Here is a 22,981-nt window from a genome sequence, read left to right on the forward strand (position 1 = left end):
TGATGTTGTGAACTATGATGTATAATTGATGAACTATGAGTGAGTCAGTGATGCGCCACAATGATGTGACAATGCTGGTTCTGTGAACAGAGGTCAAATGCAGTCACTGCCCATGCAACATGTCCTCAAGTGTTGGGGAATATATGTTCATGATGTAGACTCAGAGAAGATTCCCAGTGAGCTGCAGCCTCCTCAGATGTTCATTCTCTCTCCTACATGTAAAATTAGCAACCTGCAAATAAATGAGGTGAGAATACGTAATAATGAGATACTGATACACCCAAATCATCTCATAGCACTCAGTAGTGAGATTCTCATCTAGTTATATGCACAAAATCCAGAGTTTTTATCTTAACATTGAGAATCTCATTTACCTATTCTGACATACTTTCCCAGTTGACGTACCATTGGTCATGTTGTTGAGGGACAGGAAAAACTCAGCCCCTAGATATACTAGATGGCTCGAAGGGCTGAATGGCCTACTCCTGCACCTATTGTCTATTGTCTATTGTCTATTGACTTCAATTTGTCAGCACTCCATGGAAGACTCATTTTCTCAAGTGACAATTAATCAAAGTTACTGATTGTCCACTTTGATGTTACTTGTAAGCACTAAATATATCATTTATAATGGTACATTTTTGTATACATATCTTCATTTGGAAAATGATTTAATGTAACGCTCAGTGGTTTATGAAGACCAGTAAGAAACTCCTGACCTTTATTCTGCTGCATACTGAAGATTTATATTGTCCAACTTCTTTGCCACCAATTTTTCATTACTGTTGCCATTAGGTAATTTTGCTGGCAAACTAAGACTATCTTTCAACTTTACTGTTGTATAATAAAATTCATTAATGTCAAATGTTGTAGCACAGTTCACTCTCTCTTTTCTTTCATTGTGCTATAATCCTACATATTCCAGTTTCATTAGTGCTGTTGATGAGAACCAAAAATTGCTGTATTGCACATAAGAGTAAAATATAGACTTTATGACCTCTTGTGGTAAAGGAAGAAACATTCCCGTATATTTTGAGTGTGCTAATATCTGTGCTAAGTAGCGATTTGTATTTTATTCCTCTTTTTGGCATTCTTGGTATTTTTATATTATGGATCCATTTTAAAATGTACTGCTACAATATTGTCTCATGACAAAAAGCAAGTTGGAAATGATCCTATTTAATTAAACTTAAGATTAAATGTAGCAGCAGGAAAAAAATATGACAGCTGTGATATCGTAGCTCCCAGTTGCGTCCGAGGAGAAATAAGATGAAAACAAGGTTCGAGATGTAATGATAGGACTGTCAAGAGGAGGCTATGCCCATTGGGGAGCGTTGAGAGTGCTAGAATTTTAGGTGTAGCATTTATGGAGGAGCAGTGATTTTGGAAGAAGTTTTCAAGAAATACAAGTATTGGAACAGCTGAAATGGGAGCATCGTATACCTGGACTTCTCTTTGATTTGAATTATTTCACCATTGATTGTGAAGCTATTGTATACTTGTCACTGGTGAATTTAATGGGAAACAGCCAAACCACTGAGTCCATCTGCATTTATGACTAGCGGACAGGCAAAAGACAACAACAGTTTCATACAATTGTCACACATCCCAGGCGTTTGAAAGTATTTAGCAGTACTTAAGTGGAGTAAAGAATATCCACATTCAATTACACAGGCAACAATTTAATCAACATGTCTGTCTTCAGCACCAAAAAATCTTCCACATGAATATACAATTACCAAGGTCAATGCTTAACTCTCATCTTCACCTGGATGCCTTCGATTGCAGGAATTTGGCCTAATTCTTGGAAGTCTAGCATCTAATATCAGCAATACTTTCAGATTGTATCAGAAGATGAGTACAACCAGGCACACAAAACAGAATCTGGTTTCATGGAATAAACATTCAGCTCCTCTCAAGCAGTAAGTCCAGTGTCTCGGTCAATAAACACTTGATTTACAAATTACACAAAAGTCTGCAGAATTATAATGGTGCTTTCTTTTTGCATAAATTCAGCAATACAAATGAAATCGACAATGACTGTGGAGGATGAAAATACTAAGTATGTATCAATGAAAGTAATGGTGGCCTTGCTCCAAGTTAGGAACAATAAGAAATCATCTATTTCAGTTATGGAAGTTTGCTGCATTAATAACTAAGAAAAAAGGCACGTACCTGTCCAACACATACCAGTTGATAAATTTGTAACCATGTTACTTACTTTGCACAACATACAGCATTCTATTGTAATAAATGCAGAACACAAGAGCCTTCCTTATACAGAACCCTGGCTTGAATCCTCATTTCCTGTTTATGAAATATGCTATCTACTCCAAAGATCACTGTAATTACCATCCACCCAGGATCAACACTAATCAGCTAAAAAACCATGACATCTCTCTAAAACTTACCTCAATGTTGACATGCTTTAAGGCAATTAATTCCAATGTCATTGTTCACCCGTAGTATATTACTAGAAATGTGTATTCCTATCAACATATTATGCAGCTGACCTTCATACACGATGTTGTCTGGAAGTAATTAGTGTGAAGACAAGCAATAGTTCAGTCTACGTCACAAACACAGAAAATGCTGGAGAAACTCAGCAGGTCTGGCCGCATCTGTGGAGAGAGAAACAGAGTTAACATTTTCAGTCTGTTGTGACTATTCTTCAGTTGACACCAGACTCAAAACATTAACTCTGTTTCTCTCTCTCAACTGAGTTTCTCTGACATTCTCTATGCCACCAGTTTCATTTTGCAATCACCTTCTTGGGCTTTGTTAAAATAAACATAGTCCCTACATGAATGCTACCTCAAAAATACATTGAGAGGGGAAAATTGACCCTAATGGGAGAACCAGATGGAATGGAGATGCTCATTCCAAATGGATCTTTCTACCTTATAGAGATTTATAAAACGATGAGGGGTGCAGACAAGATGAATGCCATGTGTTTTTTCCCTATTGTGGGGGATTTCGAGACTAGGGGGTATATTTTTATGGCGAGAGGAGAGAGATTTAAAAAAGACATGAGGGGCAATTTTATTTTGCACAAAGAGTGGAATTAACTTCCAAAAGAAGTGATGGATGTGAGTAACTTACAATGTTTAAAAGATATTTAAATAATTACATTCAAGAAATATTTGGAGGGATATGGGTCAAACGCAGGCAAGTGGGATTAGTTCAGTTTGGGATTATGGTCAGTGTGGACTGGTTGGACTGAAGGGTCTGTTTCTGTGCTGTATTACTCAATGACTCTATAAATCTTAAAACATTTGCACAGCTAAGCGAGTATATATCAATGACATTAATGGCTGTCGAGAGAAAATAAAGCTGTCAACTTAAGCACAGCAAGCTCCCATAACTAACAATGTAGTAACAATCAATGTGTGTTCGTGGTGTTAGTTGAAGGATAAATACTGGAAGGACACCTGAGAAAAGTTTCTTTGTTTGTTTTCTAATAGTGTCGAATTGTTTTTACATCCATCTAAATCTGAGTTTAGCGGCTCAAATAGGGCAGCACACCTTGGACACTATATTAGAGTGTTAGCTGCATTTTTGGCACAAGTGCCTGGACCAGGACCTGAACATCTGGCTCAGGTGCTACCATTTGAGCTACAGCAACATTTTGGCAACTCGCAAGTTTTAAAAATTTGTTTCATTTGTACCAGATGTCATGTCTTTGTGTCCTGGACTATCCATGTTGCTGTGACAGTTAAGGCACAAAACGCCTCTTCTTCCTCAGGAGACTATAAAAATTCAGCATGTCCACAATGACCTTTACCAACTTTTACAGATGCACCATTGAAAGCATTCTATTTGGATGCATCATGGCTTGATACAGGAAGTACTCTGCCCAGAGCTATAAATTCTGTAACTGTACACAAAGTTGTGATCACAACCCAGACTATTGCACAAGCCAACCTGCCATCAATTCTATCTACATTTCTCTTGCCATAGAAAGACAGCCAACATCAAAGACCCCTCCAACCCTAGTTATAATCTCTTCCAACCTCTTCTGTCAGGCAGAAGATACAACACACACATACCAACAGGTTCAAAAGCAGCTTCTTCCCCATTGTTATTAGACTTCTGAATGCACATCTCAAATTTCAAATCTAACGTTGAACTTCTTTTTTGTGCCCCTTCTTTGCTGCTGTAACTTTGTATTCCTCACTCTGTCCAATCACCAAATGATCTTCGCACATTATGATGTGCATGCAAACAAATTTTTTTCCCTGTACTTAGGTACATGAGACAATAATGAATCAAATCAATAACAAATCAAATATACATAGAATAAATGTTTGTTTCCCGTAGATCTCTTTATGCTAGAGTACCAAGGCTGCGTTAGCGGCAGCATATGAATGCATGGAGCAGGAAGAGTTCCCTTTGCTCTACCATTCAATAAGATTATGGCTGATCTTAATGTAACCTCAAATCCACATCTCGCTTACCCCTGAAAACCTTTCAATCTCTTGCTTAACAAGAACCTATCTCTGTGAAGATGTTCAACTATTCGACTTGCTCCATCATTTTTAGGAAGAGTGTTCCAAAGATAGGAACACCTGCCCAACCTCTCCTCAAAAGACAGCCCTCTAATTTGAGGTATATTGCAAAACCTTCACTAACTCCCTTGGAAAGAAAACTAGCGAGAGATCACTAAATCACTTCAAATGGTAAATGTTTTTTGAGAAAGTGAAATAAATGTGGCATGAAGAATAGCAAAGTGAGACAAGAAGAGAGATCTAGTCTGAGCAGTTTGCTCTTCTTAATACAAGATGCCTTGAAGTAGATGTATAGTGAAGGTAGGGGGAGGACTTGATTGGTGGGAAACGGTCATCAGGAAGGATCAAGTTGGTGAGTTTGGTAGCTTATGTTGGATTCTTTACATCTGACACAAAGTGATCAAAAGGACTAAGATCTTATCTCTAAAGTATCTTCTATGTCAGGTTTTCCAAAAAGACTTTCTTTTTCTGAAGTTTTAATTTATTCTTATAGGTCTCCCATCCACAGTCATTCTTACTGACAGGTCAGCCGCCTATCAAACTGTAACACAGGATAATGATATAAATAGGGACATAAATTCAACTCTTTCCTTCCACCTGTTGAATGCCTGTACCAGGCAAACTCTACCCAGTTTAGTAAAAAATAGAATTATTCTTAAAGATTGAAAAGAGCAACCCCACTTCTGGGAGAAAATTAGCTGCTCACTCCTTTCCCAGCCCCCGTTGGAAGGTTGCACATATAAGGCAAGGGCTGCCTTTACGATCAAAGCAGAATCTGAGCCAGTATGGAATGCATGAGTCCTAGCAAAGTCAACGGGCATCAAGGGAAAAATATGTTCTAATAATTGGAGTCTAGCAAAGATATTTGGGTTGTGGGAGGCCAATCATCTCAGGGCAGTGTCCTGAACCCAACCATCACCAGCTGCTTCATCAATGACCTTCCCTCCATCATAAAGTCAGAATTTGGGATGTTCACTGATGATTACACAATGTACAGCACTCATCCAACATTTGCAACTTGTCAGATACTGAAGCAACCCAGGTCCAATTTCAGGAGAAGGTGAGGACTGCAGATGCTGGAGATCAGAGCTGAAAATGTGTTGCTGGAAAAGTGCAGGAGGTTTCAGATGAGATTTCTTTTCCCCAATGGAGAGGTCAATTACTAGGGGACACAGGTTCAAGGTGCCGGGATGGGGTAAGTTTGAAGAGATGTGCAAGACAAGTTTTTCACACAAAGGGTGGTGATTGCCTGAAACACATTGCTAGAGGAGGTGGTGGAACTAGGCACAACAGCAGCATTCAAGAAGCACCTGGAAGAATGCATAAATAGGAATAAAATGGAGGGATATGGAGCCTATAAGTGAAGACTTTTCTGGTATCGAAGGCCAAAATGTGTCAGCACTGACCTGGAGGGCTGAAGAGCCTATTTCTATGCTGTATTGTTCTTTGTCCTAGCTACAGTGCATATTGTAGATGGCGTATAATACTGCAACTGTGCATTGGTGATGAGTGGGGCACCATTCAGCTGTTTGACTTTGTCCTTGCTGTTGTGAGCATCTTGAGTATTATTGAAGCTGCACTTAGCTCCGCAGTTAAGTGGAGTGGATTTCATTACACTGTTGGCCTGTGTCTTGCAGACGGTGGGAGATTCAATGCTGGCAATATGATTGCCTGATAAAGGAACTGGTTTGAATCTCTGTTGTTAAAGAATGGAATTGCCTGGTACATGTATTGCATAAATGTTAATTGCCATTTATCATCACAAGCATGAATATTGTTCAGCATTTGCTGAAATTAGACCTAGCTGAAAATGTGTTGCTGGAAAAGTGCAGCAGGTCAAGCAGCAACCAAGGAGCAGGAGAATCGACATTTCGTGCATGAGCCCGAAGAAGGGCTAACTTGAGAAGAAGGGCTCATGCACGAAATCACCATCCTTCGTGTGAAAAACTTGTCTTGCACATCTCTTCAAACTTACCCTATCCCGGCACCTTGAACCTGTCTCCCCTAGTCATTGACCTCTCCAATGGGAAAAAAAACTCATACGAAATCTGCCATCCATGTCATTCACAAACTTATAAACTTTGATCAAGTTGCCTCTCAATCTATTGCATTCCACTGAAAATAAACTCAGTCTATCCAACATTTCTTCATGGCTAAAATCCCTCATACCAGGCATCACCCTGGTAAATGCTTTCCGTACCTTCTCCAAAAAATCCAATTTAGTAGAGTAGTGACCAGAACTGAACACAATAGTTCTATAAAGCTGCAGCATAACTTGTCTATCCTTATACTCACTGCGCCTTTTTTACTCCCTTATTTACCTGCATTGCCACCTTCAGTGATCAGTAGACCTGCAAACTCAGATCCCTCTGCATACCAAAACTCCGAAGGATTCCAACATTCAATGTATAATTTCCACCTGTATTTGACCTTCCAAAATGCAAGTTCTCATATTTGTCTAGATTAAACTCCATCTACCATTTTTCTGCCCATGTCTCCAACTAATCTATACCCTGCTGTATCCTCTGACAATCCTCCTCACTATCCACAACTGTCTCATCTGCAAATGTTCTAATTAGACTGGCCACATTTTCCTCTAAATCATTTACATAGACCATGAACAGCACTGATCCCTGTGGAACACCAGTAGTCACAAATCTTCATGCTGAAAAACATCTTCCACCACTACCCTCTGTCTCCTACAACTAAGTTAGTTCTGTATTCATCTTGCTAGCGCACCCCGATACCATGTGACTTTGCCTTTTGTACCAGTTTGCCATGAGAGACCTTGTCCAAGAATTTACTGAAGTCCAAGTAGAGAACATCAACCACTTTTCCCTCATCAATCACCTTCATCACCTCCTCAAAAAACTTGATCGAGTTCATGAGGCATAACCTCCCCATGCACAAAACCATCCTGTCTATGCTACCATGCTACTCACCAAAGTTCCTCTGACAGCACTTTCCAATCCTCTAATAGCTAGAAGGACAAGGGCAGCAAATGAACACCACCTTCAAGTCAACTTGACTTAGAACTAGGTCATACTGTTTCACTGTTGCTGAGTCCTATCTTTGGAAATACCTTCTTGACTATCCTGTGGATAAGTCTACCTCCTTGACCGCAATGTATTTTAGAAGGTTAATCAGAAAATTTGCAGACGAGACTGTTGTGGATAGTGAAGAGGATTTTCAGAGGATACAGCAGGATATAGATTAGTTGGTGGTGTGGGCAGAAAAATGTTAGATGGAGCTTAATGCTGTCCTAGTTAGTGAACTGCATACATAATATTTTTGTATAAATTAGGTCAATAGACAAAGATTTAAATCATTAGTGAGGATCCATAGGAGAGATGAAATGAAGAGTCAAAGTAGAATAGTGAGATAAAAGAGCAGGGTAGCAATTTGACTAATGATTAAAATGTGTAAGAAAGGGACAGCAAGTACAAACTTAGGAATAGACCAACAGAAAAGACTGGAGATTGCAAAATTGAAAAAGACAGAGTTAAGATTTCCATCTAGATGTGCATAAAGTTCACAACAAAATGGATGAATTGTTAGCGCAAATGGAAATAATACATGTATGACCACATGTTTTCACCATCCATCTGTGTATTATATACCTGGAACTCAAATTTCCTTCTGTGAAGACCCTAATAAATGACATAAAGAAATAAAACTGGAGGTGCTGGAGAAATTCAGCAAGTCTGTCAGCATCTGTGAAGAAAGAAATAGAGTTAAGATTGCTCATCCGATGACACTTTTTTGGAACTGTTTCAAAGAATCATTGGATTCAAAATTTTACTTTGAATGAAATAGAGAAGCTTGACAATGCTTATCATTTTATTTTTGTTTCACTTCTGTACATCTATTGTTCAAAGCAAAGAACCTAAATCAGTTTTCCTGGCTTTTACGCCAATGTTATTTGCCACTATTCTTTCTGGACAAAATTACTTTCTTTTATTCTTTTTCCATTTCTATTGATTGTAATTTCTCACTCTACATCCCTTCACTCTTTGGGTTTCACTGTTACCCATTCATCCGGAGGAAATACGCTCATAAATGTTTCACACAATTCTGAACCTGGCAGCACTCTAAGGAACAATGAGAATACACCTAATCCACTTTATAGTGATTTAAAATGTCTCTTCTTTCCCCTTGCTTTTTCATGTTGACTCTGGTTCAGTGCATTTTCAATCAAAAGATGCTATAAACCAACTGTCCGTTTATATATAGTGCCTTTCCATCCATGTGGCTTCAGCCTCACATTTAGTCACATGAGTACAGATACTTCTATGAAGCAGTAAATGTTAAATTATCTATGAAGCCAAACAAGCTGTCTAACATTTTATTTCCAATCATCATCCTTCAAAAAAGGAAGTCTATCTAGTAGATAATAGCCTGTTTTTGTTCATTTTCATGTCATTCACCTCATTAAAGGAACCATACCCAAGTACTTACTAATTCTGTTAACAAGACAAGAAAGCATGCTCAAATTTTCCTCCATATGTAATCCTGATATAACTATCTCCATGTTAGAAAACTTGTGGTTATTAGTTGTTCTCAAAAATTGGGTTAGTCGTTTACTATATGCGATATGATTCCTGATAAAGAGCTTTTGCCCGAAACGTTAATTTTTCTGCTCCTCGGATGCTGCCTCACTTGATGTGCTTTTCCAGCACCACTCTATTCTTGACTCTAATCTCCAATATCTGTAGTACCCACCTCCGCCTACTATATGGTAGCCCATGCAAAACATGCAACACAGAGTTAGGGCCTTGTGAATCAGATACCTTGAAGTTTATTTACAGTGTTGACTATTTACAAGGCTATGATATCATAGTCTTACACAAATAATCAGATTTCTGTGCTTACTATTTTCCTTTTTTTTAATACACATAACTCAGTGACTCAATGACACAAAAAAAAGTGATGGAAGGCAAGTTGGGTACCTTTACAGTAAAACTTCACTTATCATGAATGTCATGTACCTGTCTTAAAGGTACAGTATCTGTGTGGTCTCATATTTATGCTATAAATATAACTTTTCTTCCCCTTTTCCTTACAAATTACATTTCTGATAACGTGCAAGAATGCATATAGCTATGTTTGCAAATACATTCAGATAATTCATTGGAAAATATGCAACATGATCAGATCTCATCATTATACAGTAAACAGGACTTGGAGATGTAACCTCTCTTCTATAGTATATTGTCTGTCATTGCAGCTGGATCATAGTGGGTGGCACAGTGGCATAGTGGTTAGCACTGCTGCCTCACAGCGCCAGAGACCTGGGTTCAATTCCTGCCTCAGGTGACTGACTGTGTGGAGTTTGCAATTCTCCCCGTGTCTGCGTGGGTTTCCCCCCACAGTCCAATGATGTGCGGATCAGGTGAATTGGCCATGCTAAATTGCTCCTAGAGTTAGGTAAGGGGTAAATGTAGAGGTATGGGTGGGTTGCGCTTTGGCGGGTCAGTGTGGACTTGTTGGGCCGAAGGGCCTGTTTCCACACTGTAAGTAATCTAATCTAATTTAATTTATTATAGCTGAATGATTGTGGATTGGTATAACATCTTTAGCATTCAAGTCATCATCATGTGTGACCAGTGATTAATAATATGCAGTAAAAATATATTGTCTATTTCTTCAGGGGATTGGATCATCGTTCGTTACAATGTCATATGACCAAGGCTGGACACAACAATGCAGCATCTTTCCACAAAGCCATGAGTTCATACGAAAGTTTCTATGTTATATGTTTGACCCGGTTCTAATTGAACTAATTGTCTGCATGTCCATTAATCATGCTCTTGCATCATTTTCCCCTTTCTCTCCAAAAATGCACACGTGGTTTCCTGTGAGAGTATGGGAAGAAAGAACTGGGTGGATCTGTCTCCCAAACATGATGATTGTGATAAAAATAAACCTAGCTTAGTGTTATGAAGATGTGAGTGCACTGTACCATTAAGAACGTTAAAAGCTAGCAGAACTATCTGACAGCATCAAGTGTTCTCATTAAGATACAATGTAGCATGTAGTCCAACAGTTAGTGTAGCTGTTTGCCCAGAGACAAAAACAGATTCAAATTCAGCCAATCAGTTTAAATTATACCCCAAAATACCAATCTCCAGCCAAGTTTGAATTGAGTTTATTGACAATCTTAAAAACCAATGACACAATCCAATGCTTTGGGGGTATAAGACAGCAGAAAATTGAACAGTTGAGAGGAGAACTGCCACGCCACCAGCACAGAGAGACTGCCCAGAGAATATATCTCTAAAAGGTATATTAATTGATCAATAATCTGTGAAGCAGAAGTTCCTAGGAAGAAGAAAAGAAGATTCAAAATCTGGCTGGTTTTGAAATTTGCAATTATTCAGTAAAATCTTAATCGGGGAGGGGGGTTTAATTGGATAAGTATTATAGAAGGGAAAGTAAAAGGTAGGGTTAGAGGAAGGAGTTGTAAATAGTTGTTAGTTCATTAGTCTCTGTTATACATTAAGAAATAAAGTTGTTACTTTTATTTTAACTAGTTTTTGATCTCTCAAATTTTCACAGATTACTGCACAGGATAAATCTTTTGTGTGTTGCCAGTTTAAATTAAACAGGAGTGTTTACCCCATGTCGTAAAACATAGCATATAAATTTAGTACAGCTATCTAAAATTCCCACTCAATACTTGCTTGATATTTAATGTTTATGGATTTTCCAATATGAACAGTGTGTTCAGGGAGATCATTCGGCCCAAAGTAGTGAAGAAGAGGTATACTACATTTCCTGTCTATGACTTGGAAAAGTTCATTAACATACGGAGCACCGTTGTTGAACCCAATTTGTTAAACACAACAAGCGTGCTGAATAGAATGGACAATGTGTCAACAAACATTGCATTTGTATCTTTAGCTTGTTGCACAGGAGTAAACTTGGTGAAATGATCAGTCACCAGAATGTAATCAAATCCTGATCATGGAAGATACCAGGCACCATCTTGCATTACAATGAAGAAGTATTCATTTGTAGAAGGAACGTGTCCTCCGCAGTCGAGATTGATAGAATGGATATGTTACATACATCTTCATTATCTGTTCAATGACTCACACACCAATCTCTCATACTTGTCTGCATCATTGTGACTTCTGTGTAGTTTAACATGTCTTGACATAGAACTTGCTAAATTAGGACTTGTTTACCCTTAAGGATTACATTCTGTGAGATTCTTAATTCATCTCTGAAATTCATCAGAAAAAAATGTATTTGCCCCAGTACCTATTGGATTTGCTCAGGCCAACAGTTAATAGTGATCTTTTGAGCTGTTTATCTGGTGGTCACCTGCAGAAACTGCCCTTCTTGAATGTGACCAACAAGTATGCGATTGATGTTGCAGTTGGGAATTCATGGCATCGCAACTAATGCCTGTCTTGATGAGTGGATTGTAAGAATATGTAGATGTCTGTTGGAATAATCCCGACTTGCCTGGATGAGTGCAGCTCCAACAATGCTCAAAAGTGGGCAGCACGGTGGCACAGTGGTTAGCACTGCTGCCTCACAGCACCAGAAACCCAGGTTCAATTCCCACCTCAGGCGACTCTCTGTGTGGAGTTTGCACATTCACCCTGTGTCTGCGTGGGTTTCCTCTGGGTGCTCTGGTTTCCTCCCACAATCCAAAAATGTGCAGGTTAGGTGAATTGGTCATGCTAAATTGCCTGTAGTGTTAGGTGAAGGGGTAAATGTAGGGGAATGAATCTGGGTGGGTTGCTTCGGTGGGTTGGTGTTGACTTGTTGGGCCGAAGGGCCTGCTTCCACCCTGTAAGTAATCTAATCTAAAAAAAAACTTAACACCATCCAGGACAAAGCAGCCCACTTGATTGGCATCCAACATTCTGTAGTAGTCAGGTGTACTGCCTACAGGATGTGCTGCAAGATGAACAAGATTCTGAAGAAAGATCACTGGACCTGAAATGTTAACTCTGCTTTCTCTCCATAAATGCTGGCAGAACTGATGAGTTTCACTGCAATTTATGATTTTTTTATTTCAGATTTCCAGCATTCACACTTTTTTCTTTTACTTTAATGTTGTTTCAGAGTCAGGTGCTAACAGATGCTCGAAATATTTGAACTTGCATCTTTCTTCTAGGAGAGCATCAAAAGCATATCCTGAAGTCTCTTTCCAAATTACGTGCCTTTCATGTATGTTAGCTTTGTTTAGATTACAGTCTGTACTCTTACATTGACAACTGCTTACGAATTGGTTCACTGTATCACCTACTCGTTTTTGATATGACAAGAGCTCAAATCTCTGTATTCTGAAATCGACTTAAATTTTAAGTTCATCTTCTAAAATCTACAAAATTTTGTCAGAATCTTTGTGATCACCAGCAGAAATGTTTGAGGATTTTATTCTTCTTAACCTTTCAGTGCTCAGAGCAAGAAGAAATTTAACTACACGCCATTCTGTGTCAGCTATCTGCTGGTCCACTAAGTTAAGATTGGTTCTTTCCTTAAACAATTAAAATTCTGACAATTTTATCACAAACAAAAACAGAAATTATTGGAAAAGCTCAGCAGGTCAGGCAGCATCTGTGGAGAGAAATCAGAGTTAATGTTTCGGGTCCAGTGACCTTTCCTCAGAACCCCAGTGACTTTCTGAGGAAAAGTCACTGGACGCAAAGCATTAACTCTGATTTCTTTCCACAGATGTTTCCAGACGTGCTGAGCATTTCCAGCAGTTTCCTGATTTCCAGTATCTGCAGTTCTTTGGGCTTTTACTTGCCTTTTATTTTGTGTTTGCTTTCCATCTTATTGTGCTCTTTACATTGTTCAAAATATCAGAATAAAAGGCTGTGTTACAATGTCATGTTTTTTTTCTTTTTATTTTCTATTTTTTATTTTTTATTGTTGGCTTTAAAGAAAGTCTTTTTCTTTGCTTGGTGTCATAGCTGTAAAAGTAATAATTGGTTTCTCTCTCTTTTGTGGCTGAGCTTTAAAGGGTTTTTAGTAGTAGGTGAGTGTAGGTGGCCTTCACACTCAAAAAGGAGAGATAACATATATTTATATAAAAGAAAGTACCCATTTAGAAAATGAAAATGAGAGAATTAGTTAACATTTTGTCATTGATGAGATGCCTTTAGTACAGAAAACAGTGTTTTTTTTACATCATACTTCCTTCGAAAAGCACTTTAGTCCTGTCCTTTCAGGACCATGCAAAACTCCCACTTTTTAAAAAATCAAATCATGAGTTGCCACTTAAGCAGAGTATTTACTTCAGTTCAAGTTTCTACTATTTAGCTTTGGTTGGAACATTTTAGTTTTGGTCATAGTTGTAACTACAGCTCAGAACTCCAAACAAACTGTGAAGGAAAAGATGTTTCACAGTTGTCTTACTGCCATCATCTATTCAGCCTTTTAGTGTCCAATTACTGCCATTAACTGAATGTCATGACCAGCATTCAGTGTCCACTCTCTGCTACCATGACATGACTTGTGATTTTCAATATGCTAGCTGTTGGTTCATGATTGAAGTACCCAGGATCAGGAATGGGGAGCCCACTGAAAGCCACCCCCAGTTCCCACGTTACCCGAGTCCACAGTTCCTTTCTTGTCACCACTTGCATGTTGTCAAGGTTCCTTACCATTCCTCAGGTACGTGCCTAACACCAGCCCTGACCCCAATCCTGACCCCAAACCTGACCCTTACCTATGCATGGAGGAGAAAGTGAGGTCTGCAGATGCTGGAGATCAGAGCTGAAAATGTGTTGCTGGAAAAGTGCAGCAGGTCAGGCAGCATCCAAGGAAGAGGAAATTCGACGTTTCGGGCATAAGCCCTTCCTGAAGAAGGGCTTATGCCCGAAACGTCGAATTTCCTGTTCCTTGGATGCTGCCTGACCTGCTGCGCTTTTCCAGCAACACATTTTCAGCCCTTACCTATGCATGGCCACCATTCTCTGGGTGATCCTGGTGACAATGAAGACCTGTGGCCCCTGATTCTGAGAGGGTAGAAGTTCTACACCCAGGGTTCTTGGACCTGAGGATGACCCACTGTTGCCCAATTTCCAATTGGAGATCCTATCACATCCTGCTCACAGTTGATGGGTAGACCCCTACCACCGAAATAAATTCCAGCCATATTTACCAACCCATTCCTAATAAGTAAAACCACACTTTTCTGGTAACATTCTTGTTCATTTTCTCTACATCCTCGCCAGTACTGTGAATCTCAATCATTGAAGGGAGCAATATAAATGCAAGTCTTTCTTTATGGCTTTTAAGTTTTGTCAACTTTTCAACACTCACCCAAGCACTAACAAGGAAAGGTTTGTGAGACATTAAAGTGAAAATTAGTTGGCAGGTTAAAAAAGTTCACAAATATATTACTTCAAGTTTTGAGACGTTAATCAATACTGCAGTGGGGTATAGCCTTTTGCATCCACAGTGTCAATGAGTCATACAGAATAGAAGAGGCTCTTTGGCCCATCGAACCTGTGTCAATCTAAGCACACCCAATCTCACCTTCCAGCACTTGGCCCACTGCCCTGAATGTTATGACATTTCAAGTGCTCACACATGTATGTTTTAAAGGTTGTGAGGCTTCCTAACTTTCCCAGCAGTGCATTTCAGATTCACATCACCCTCTGGGTTAAAAGGTTTTTGTCAAATTCTTTGTAAACTTCCTGCCCTTTATCTTAAATATATGCCTCCTCATTATTGATCCGTTAACTAAAAGGAACACCTGATTGCTATCCACTGTGTCCATGCCCCTCATAATCTTATACACTTTGATCAGGGCCCCTTTCAGCCTCCTCTGCTCTAAAGGAAACAGCCTGAGCCTGTCCAGCCTGCCTTCATCGCTGAAATGCTCCATCTCAGGCAATGTCCTGGTGAATCTCCTTTGCACACCCTCCAGTGCAATCTTTGAAGAGGTGACAAGTAGGTTAGACCAGGGAAACCCAGTGGATGTGGTCTATTTAGACTTCCAAAAGGCCTTTGATAAGGTGCCACACGGGAGGCTGCTGAGCAAGGTGAGGGCCCATGGTGTTCGAGGTGAGCTACTGGGATGGATTGAGGATTGGCTCTCTGACAGAAGGCAGAGAGTTGGGATAAAAGGTTCTTTTTCGGAATGGCAGCCGGTACAAGCGGTGTCCCATAGGGTTCAGTGTTGGGGCCACAGCTGTTCGCATTATATATTAATGATCTGGATGAAGGGACTGGGGGCATTCTAGTGGAGTTTGCAGATGATACAAAGTTAGGTGGACAGGCAGGTAGTACTGAGGAAGTGGGGAGGCTACAGAAGGATCTAGACAGTTTGGGAGAGTGGTCCAGGAAATGGCTGATGGAATTCAATGTGAGCAAATGCAACGTCGTGCACTTTGGCAAAAAGAAGAAAAGCATAGACTACTTTCTAAACGGTGAGAAAATTCGTAAAGCCAAAGTACAAAGGGATCTGGGAGTGCTAGTCGAGGTTTCTGTAAAGGTAAACATGCAGGTTGAGTCCGTGATTAAGAAAGCGAATGCAATGTTGTCACGTATCTCAAGGGGGTTGGAATATAAAAGCACCGTTGTGCTACTGAGACTTTATAAAGCTCTGGTTAGGCCCCATTTGGAGTAATGTGTCCACTTTTGGTCCCCACACCTCAGGAAGGACATACTGGCACTGGAACGTATCCAGCAGAGATTCACAAGGATGATCCCTGGAATGGTTGGTCGAACATATGAGGAACGGCTGAGGATCCTGGGATTATTCATTGGAGTTTAGAAGATTAAGGGGAGATCTAATAGAAACTTACAAGATAATACATGGCTTGGAAAGGGTGGACGCTAGGAATTTTTTTCCATTAGGCGAGGAGACTAGAATCCGTGGACACAGCCTTAAAATTAGAGGGGGTCAATTCAGAACAGAAATGCAGAAACATTTCTTCAGCCAGAGAGTGGTGAGCCTGTGGAATTCATTACTGCAGAGTGCAGTAGAGGCCGGGGCGCTAAATGTCTTCAAGGCAGAGATTGATAGATTCTTGATGTCACGAGGAATTAAGGGTTACGGGGAGAACGCTGGTAAGTGGAGTTGAAATGCCCATCAGCCATGATTGAATGGCGGAGTGGACTCAATGGGCAGCATGGCCTTACTTCCACTCCTATGTCTTATGGTCTAATCACATTCTTTCTACGATGTGGTGACCAGAATTACACACAGTATTCCAGCTGCGGCCTAAGCAGAGGTTTGTACAGCTCTAACATAATCTTCCTGCTCTGATAATCTATGCTCTGGCTGGTAAAGGCAAGAGTCCAACATAACATCTGAACAAACCTATTAACCTCCTGTACCACTTTCAGGAATCTGCAGAGAAGCACCTGATGTTCCCTTTCCTACTCTGAGCTTCCTACTGTCCTGCTATTCAATCAGTACACCCTGCTTTTGTTACCACATCCAGTACATCACCTTACACTTCTCAAAGTTAAATTTCATTTGCCACTAATCCAACTGTCTGACTAATCTGTATACATCTCCCTGTTATCTAAGACCTCCTTTCTCACTATTAACCACCTCGCCAATCCTCATGTAATCCACAAATTACTTAACATGCCCCACCCCTCTCACACATTCTCATTCTCTTCAATCCAGCCAGTCCATATTGAACGTAATCCCAAACTGTATGAACAATAAGGGACTGGCTCCAATCCCTGCGGTATGCCACTGGACACCAGCCTCCAGTTGCAGCCTTCAAACAACCTTCAACCATCACCCTTTGTTCTCTGCCATTAAGTCAGTTATGTATCCATCTTGCTAAGCTACCCTGAATCCCATGTGCACTTATCTTCTTTATCAGTTTCCCATGTAAGACATTGTCAAAAGATTTGCTGAAACTTAATAGGAACTACATTAACTGCACTACCATTGTCTACACACTAGATCACCTCCTCAAAATAATGCAATCAAATTTGTGAGGCATGACTTCCCTCTGACAAAGCCATGCTAACTATCCCTGATTAAACCTTACTTCTCCAAGTGGAGATTAATTCATTCTTTCTGAATTTTCTCCAATAATTTCCCAAGAACTGATGAGAGACTCATTGGCCTGTAATTCCCTGGTTTAGTCCCATCGCCCTTCTGTCTCATATTGAAGTGTTATACAGAGTTGGTGACTCCAGTTAGTATGGCGAAAGTGAGGACTGCAGATGCTGGAGATTAGAGTTAAGATTAGAGTGGTGCTGGAAATGCACAGCAGGTCAGACAGCTTCCGAGGAGCAGGAAAATTGACGTTTCGGGCAGAAACCCTGAATCAGGAATGGGCCTGATGATTCCTGATGAAGGGCTCCTGCCCGAAATGTCGATTTTCCTGCTCCTTGGATGCTGTCTGTCCTGCTGTGCATTTCCAGCACCACTCTAATCTTGACTCCAGTTAGTATGTAGACCTAATTGAATTACAAATGTCAAATACTGAATGAAAAGCAACTCTATTCATATTCAAAAGAAGCAGCGAATGTCTAGAGAAGATTGACAAACTTGACTTTATGAGCATTCCTTGGAACTTTATTTTAGTGGCACATAGTTACAACTTTATCACAGAATTTGGCCTGTCCACTGCTTTTTATTTATTGGCATTAAGCCCCTATGGAAAACAAGATTAGCTAATTTCACTAAAGGCTATATTTTCTGCAGCATTATATTTTATAAAGCTGTACTCTTTTAGGTTATTAATATTGATGTAAGTTGTAGAACATGATTGTATTTTAATTGACTGCCAGAATTTATAGATCACTGGCTAATATCTGTATGGAGAATGGCTTCTTACCATCCTACAAGACTATTAATGTCCCACAGATGGTATGTCACACCTATTATGTAAAAATTCCTGCTAACTCCATCAATGTAGCAATGAATTTCACGTTAGGTTATAAATTAAAGATCCTAAACATCTATAAGAAAGGTCAGAGCAAAATTATATATCTTTTTCATTCAGGTGCTGACTAACTCAATGTCAACTCATGAATATAATTTAGTAAGCAGTCATAATTGAACGTTTTTTTAAAAAATAAGTAATGAGCAGTAGTAGCAGAATGACATTTCCTATATTACAACAGTAACTACACTTCAAAAGAGATTCTTTGACTGTAAAGTGCTTTGAGACATCCAGTGGTCATGAAAGGCTCTTCATAAATGAAAGCCTTTTTTTATTAACACAGTTCTGTCAAAGGGAATAGGCATACTGTTGTGGAATAACTAAATTGATATTCGGCTTCAGATATTAGTAATAAACAGAACTGGTTTATCAGAAATTCCTGCAATTTCAGGAAAGGAAAGAATCCCTTTACTTCAAATGATTATAACTTCTATTAAAACAGCAATGAAACATGAGAGTATCACTTCAACATATTTTACTGTTATCTAACAACCAACTCTAAAAGACTCGAGCTCAAACTTGTCTGCAAATCGAAGAATTTTCATTCAGTTTTTCCAGTCAACAACAGCAAAATCTTTGCAAAGCTCCTCACATTCAACAGCTTCCAAGGTTAACCAAGGGCTAGTTATGTATTTTTCAGAACCACCCTTCTAGGTTAATGCTTTATCTGTTATTTTGGGTACAAGAAAATCTGAAGAGAAAGAGGCTTTGTCATCAGATTAAGAAGAAAACTTTGATATATTATAACAAAATCAATGAAATGGAAATGATTTAAATGCATTTTAATTTTATCATAATTATCAAGTTTTTCTTTTTGTAAAAAAAAGATCTATAGTAAGGTAAATGGAAAAGGATAAAAAAGAACATTACAACAAATCTGTCCAAGGGTAAAGAACCATAAATCTCTTGACGAGCTAACATTGGGAAAACATACAATTAGCTTTATAACACAAAGTCAATCACTTGCGTGTAAGCTATTGATTTACCGTCTAATAGCAGAGGTCTGCAGCTCTTAAACAGCTAATAAATCATAGTTCTGCACCAACCTCAGCACTTCAGTTTTATTATATGACAGGGACATTTGTAAATTGCAGGGAGCAACTAGTAGTCATACTGAGAAGCTGTAAAATCATTCAGTCTGTTGGCAGAGTTCACTTGCAGCTACCAGTCTTTTTAATTAAATGTTAAATATTAATATATCACCACACTGGATTCATCTTAAGGATAATACTCTGGTTTTCCTCATTTTCTAAAAAAAAAGGATTGCTTTTGACAATCCCAATGGAATACAAAATTGATCATTTTATGCGTATTATTCAGTGTAAAACATAAAACATTTATAATGTGCGAATATAATGTCCACAAAAAAAGTCTTGTCTTGTGTTTTCATAAATTTCTTTTAAACAGACGGGTCACAGAGACTCTGAAATTCTTATCACTGTTTTAGTACTAATTGCATTATTCATATGATCAAGCTTCAGTATTAATTATTTACTGAACAACCGTGTCCAGTGGAAAGCGAGGAATTTACTTTAAATAACGTCCAGCAATGTTGACCATATTCTTTAAAAAATGATTATTCTTATAATGAAGATAGCTAACGTTTATTCCACAGACGTATGTATTTTGAAAACATAATGCAAAAGAAATAATGAAATAAACTACCAAACGTTCTGATTTTATTAAGAATTGTTTAGGGTGATTAATGGCCCAGGTATCAGGGAGATTTTGTTACTCTTTTTCAAAACAGCACCTTGGGATATTTTACATTCACCTGAGACTGAGCTTCGGTTTAACATCCAATCTAAAAACTGCAACGTCTGGCTATAAGGAACCAAGGTGAACAGGAAAGTACAAAACAAGGCGCAAATCTTTACCTTGTTGATAAGTTAATCACAGGACATAGCATTATAGCTTTCTGTCTCCTAACTACCAACACAGGGTCACAGCAGATTCTCCTTATACTTTCTTCTTTTTTTATATTCGGACATGTTATTGCCTTCAATGAAATGGCTTTTATCACATCGCACAGTCACCTGTGGTATTTTTCATCTATTAACTACCAACACCATATAGGCAAAAGTGAGGATAGCAGATGCTGGAAACCAGAGTTTAGATCAGAGTGGTGCTAGAAAAGCACAGCAGGTCAGGCAGCATCCAAGGAGCAGGAGAATTGACATTTTGGGCAAAAGCCCTTCATTCTTGATGAAGGGCTTTTGCCCGAAATGTCGATTTCCCTGGTCCTTAGATGCTGCCTGACCTGCTGTGTTTTTCCAGCACTACTTCGATCTACCAACACCATATCACTCATGCTCCAATTGATTTGTTTATATGCAAATTCTGATAGGAGTAAGGCAATAACACCAAACATGAGGGAGAGTTATGTGGAGAGGAAGGGGATTAAATCAAAATTGTATTGGTGTGGAATACAAAGCGCTTCACCCCCTACAATACCCCCTTACTCTAAAAGCACAGAAAGTATCAGTGCACACCATGTTCTCCCTCTCCATTGACACCCAGGCGTCACGTGCCATGGAGGAGGAGCAGCAGATTCTCTTTGTATCCTTTATCAACAAAGCCTGTCTCCTGCATTCTTTAACAAGATAATCAAACAAGTATTAGTGGATTCCTCTTCCTTTTCTAAACAAAACATTTGTCGCATACTTAAATGCAATCAGAAGAAAATTAAAACCATTTTCAGATTTTGAATAAGTCATCATAAGACTAAGATTTCCCTTTTTGACAACCCCCAACAATTTATTGGAATAAATATTCCTCTTTGTAAAACAATCCGATAATTGATCACCTGAAGCTTATTAACAACTTTGTTTTTCTCTAATATTCCCTTTATACCATCAATGCTAAACCTCAATCCTTTCACAGTAACAGGTTTTGTCAAATGAACATTACTCCAAAGATAACAATTATCCAGAAAGGGCAAACTTTTCTCAAATTGCCCTTGTATAGGATTCCCTTCATAATATTAGATAAGCATAATCACATACCTACTACTTCAACTAAGACAAATGTTTCTGTAGCTAGGGTACTTTTAACAACCCCTTTTAATTTCTTGGTTCCCCAAGACATAGCGCAGCATTTTTTATTTTTGTCTCTCAAGGTTTCAACAAACCCAATGTACTTGAAAACCTATCTGGAAGATTGGCCTGGAAAACATCACTAAAAAGGGCAATCTAATTTATCTTTTGGGACACCTAACGCTGGAAGACTATATGCATTTCTTCAAATTTAATTTCTTTGATTTCTTTTTTTTTAAACTTATCCTCAGTATCTCCTTGATTGGAGCATGTTTCATCAAGATACTAAATTGCTATACATAATCAATAAGATTGAGCCTTGCTTAATTCCCTAGTGACTCCGTGGTTAGCACTTCTGCCTTACAGCACCAAGGACACAGATTCAATTCTAGCTTCAAGTGACAATCTGTGTGGTGTTTGCATATTTTCTCCATATCTCCTAATAGGATCATATTTCCCTACGGTGTGGACGCAGCCCATTTGGCCCATCGAGTCCACAAAGATCCTTGAAAGAGGAGCATTCCCTCCTGGACACATTCCCCCCTCCCCCAACATGATCCCAGTAATCCTGCACTTTACATGGCTAATTCACTTAGCCTGCACATTCCTGGACACTATGAGCAATTTAACATGACCAAACCACCTAATCTGCACATCTTTGGACTGTGGGAGGAAACTGGAGCACCCGAAGGAAACCATGTCTGTGTGGATTTCCTCTCAGTGCTCCAGTTTCCTCCCACAGTCCAAAGGTGTGCAGGTTAGGTGGTTTGGACATGCTAAATTGCAAGGTTTGTGAAGGTTTGTAACTCAGGTTGGGGTTTAGGGTGTAGGTTTGCTCGCTGAGCTGTAGGTTTGATATCCAGATGTTTCATTACCTGACTAGGTAACATCATCAGAGGCGACCTCCAAGTGAAGTGAAGCTATTGTCTCCTGCTTTCTATTTACATGTTTGTCCTGGATGGGGTTCCTGGGGCTTGTGGTGATGTCATTTCCTGTTCATTTTCTGAGGGGTTGATAGATGGTATCTAGATCTGTGCGTTTGTTTATGGCATTGTTGTTGGGGTGCCAGGCCTCTTGGAATTCTCTGGCATGTTTTTGCTTAGCCTGTCCCAGGATAGATGTTTTGTCCCAGCCGAAATGGTGTTTTTATTTCCTCCGTGTGTAGGGCTACGAGGGAGAGAGGGTCGTGTCATTTTGAGGCCTGGCACTCCAACCACAATGCCATAAACAAACACATAGATATAGATGCCATCTATCAACCCCTCAGAAAATAAACAGGAAATGACATCACCACAAACCCCAGGAACCCCATCCAGGACAAACATGTAAATAGAAAGCAGGAGACAACAGCTTTGCTTCACTTGGAAGTCACCACTGATTATGTTACCTAGTCAGGTTATGAAACGTCTAAATCTCAAACCTACAGCTCAGCGAGCAAACCTACACCATAAACCTCAACCTGAGCTACAAACCTTCACAAACCTTGCAAAAACCCTTGGGCGCAACATGCTACAACTTGCCCGAAGATGGGAAAGGAATGCCATCT

This window comes from Hemiscyllium ocellatum, chromosome 36 (assembly GCF_020745735.1).
Source record: "Hemiscyllium ocellatum isolate sHemOce1 chromosome 36, sHemOce1.pat.X.cur, whole genome shotgun sequence".
NCBI classification, from domain to species: domain Eukaryota; kingdom Metazoa; phylum Chordata; class Chondrichthyes; order Orectolobiformes; family Hemiscylliidae; genus Hemiscyllium; species Hemiscyllium ocellatum.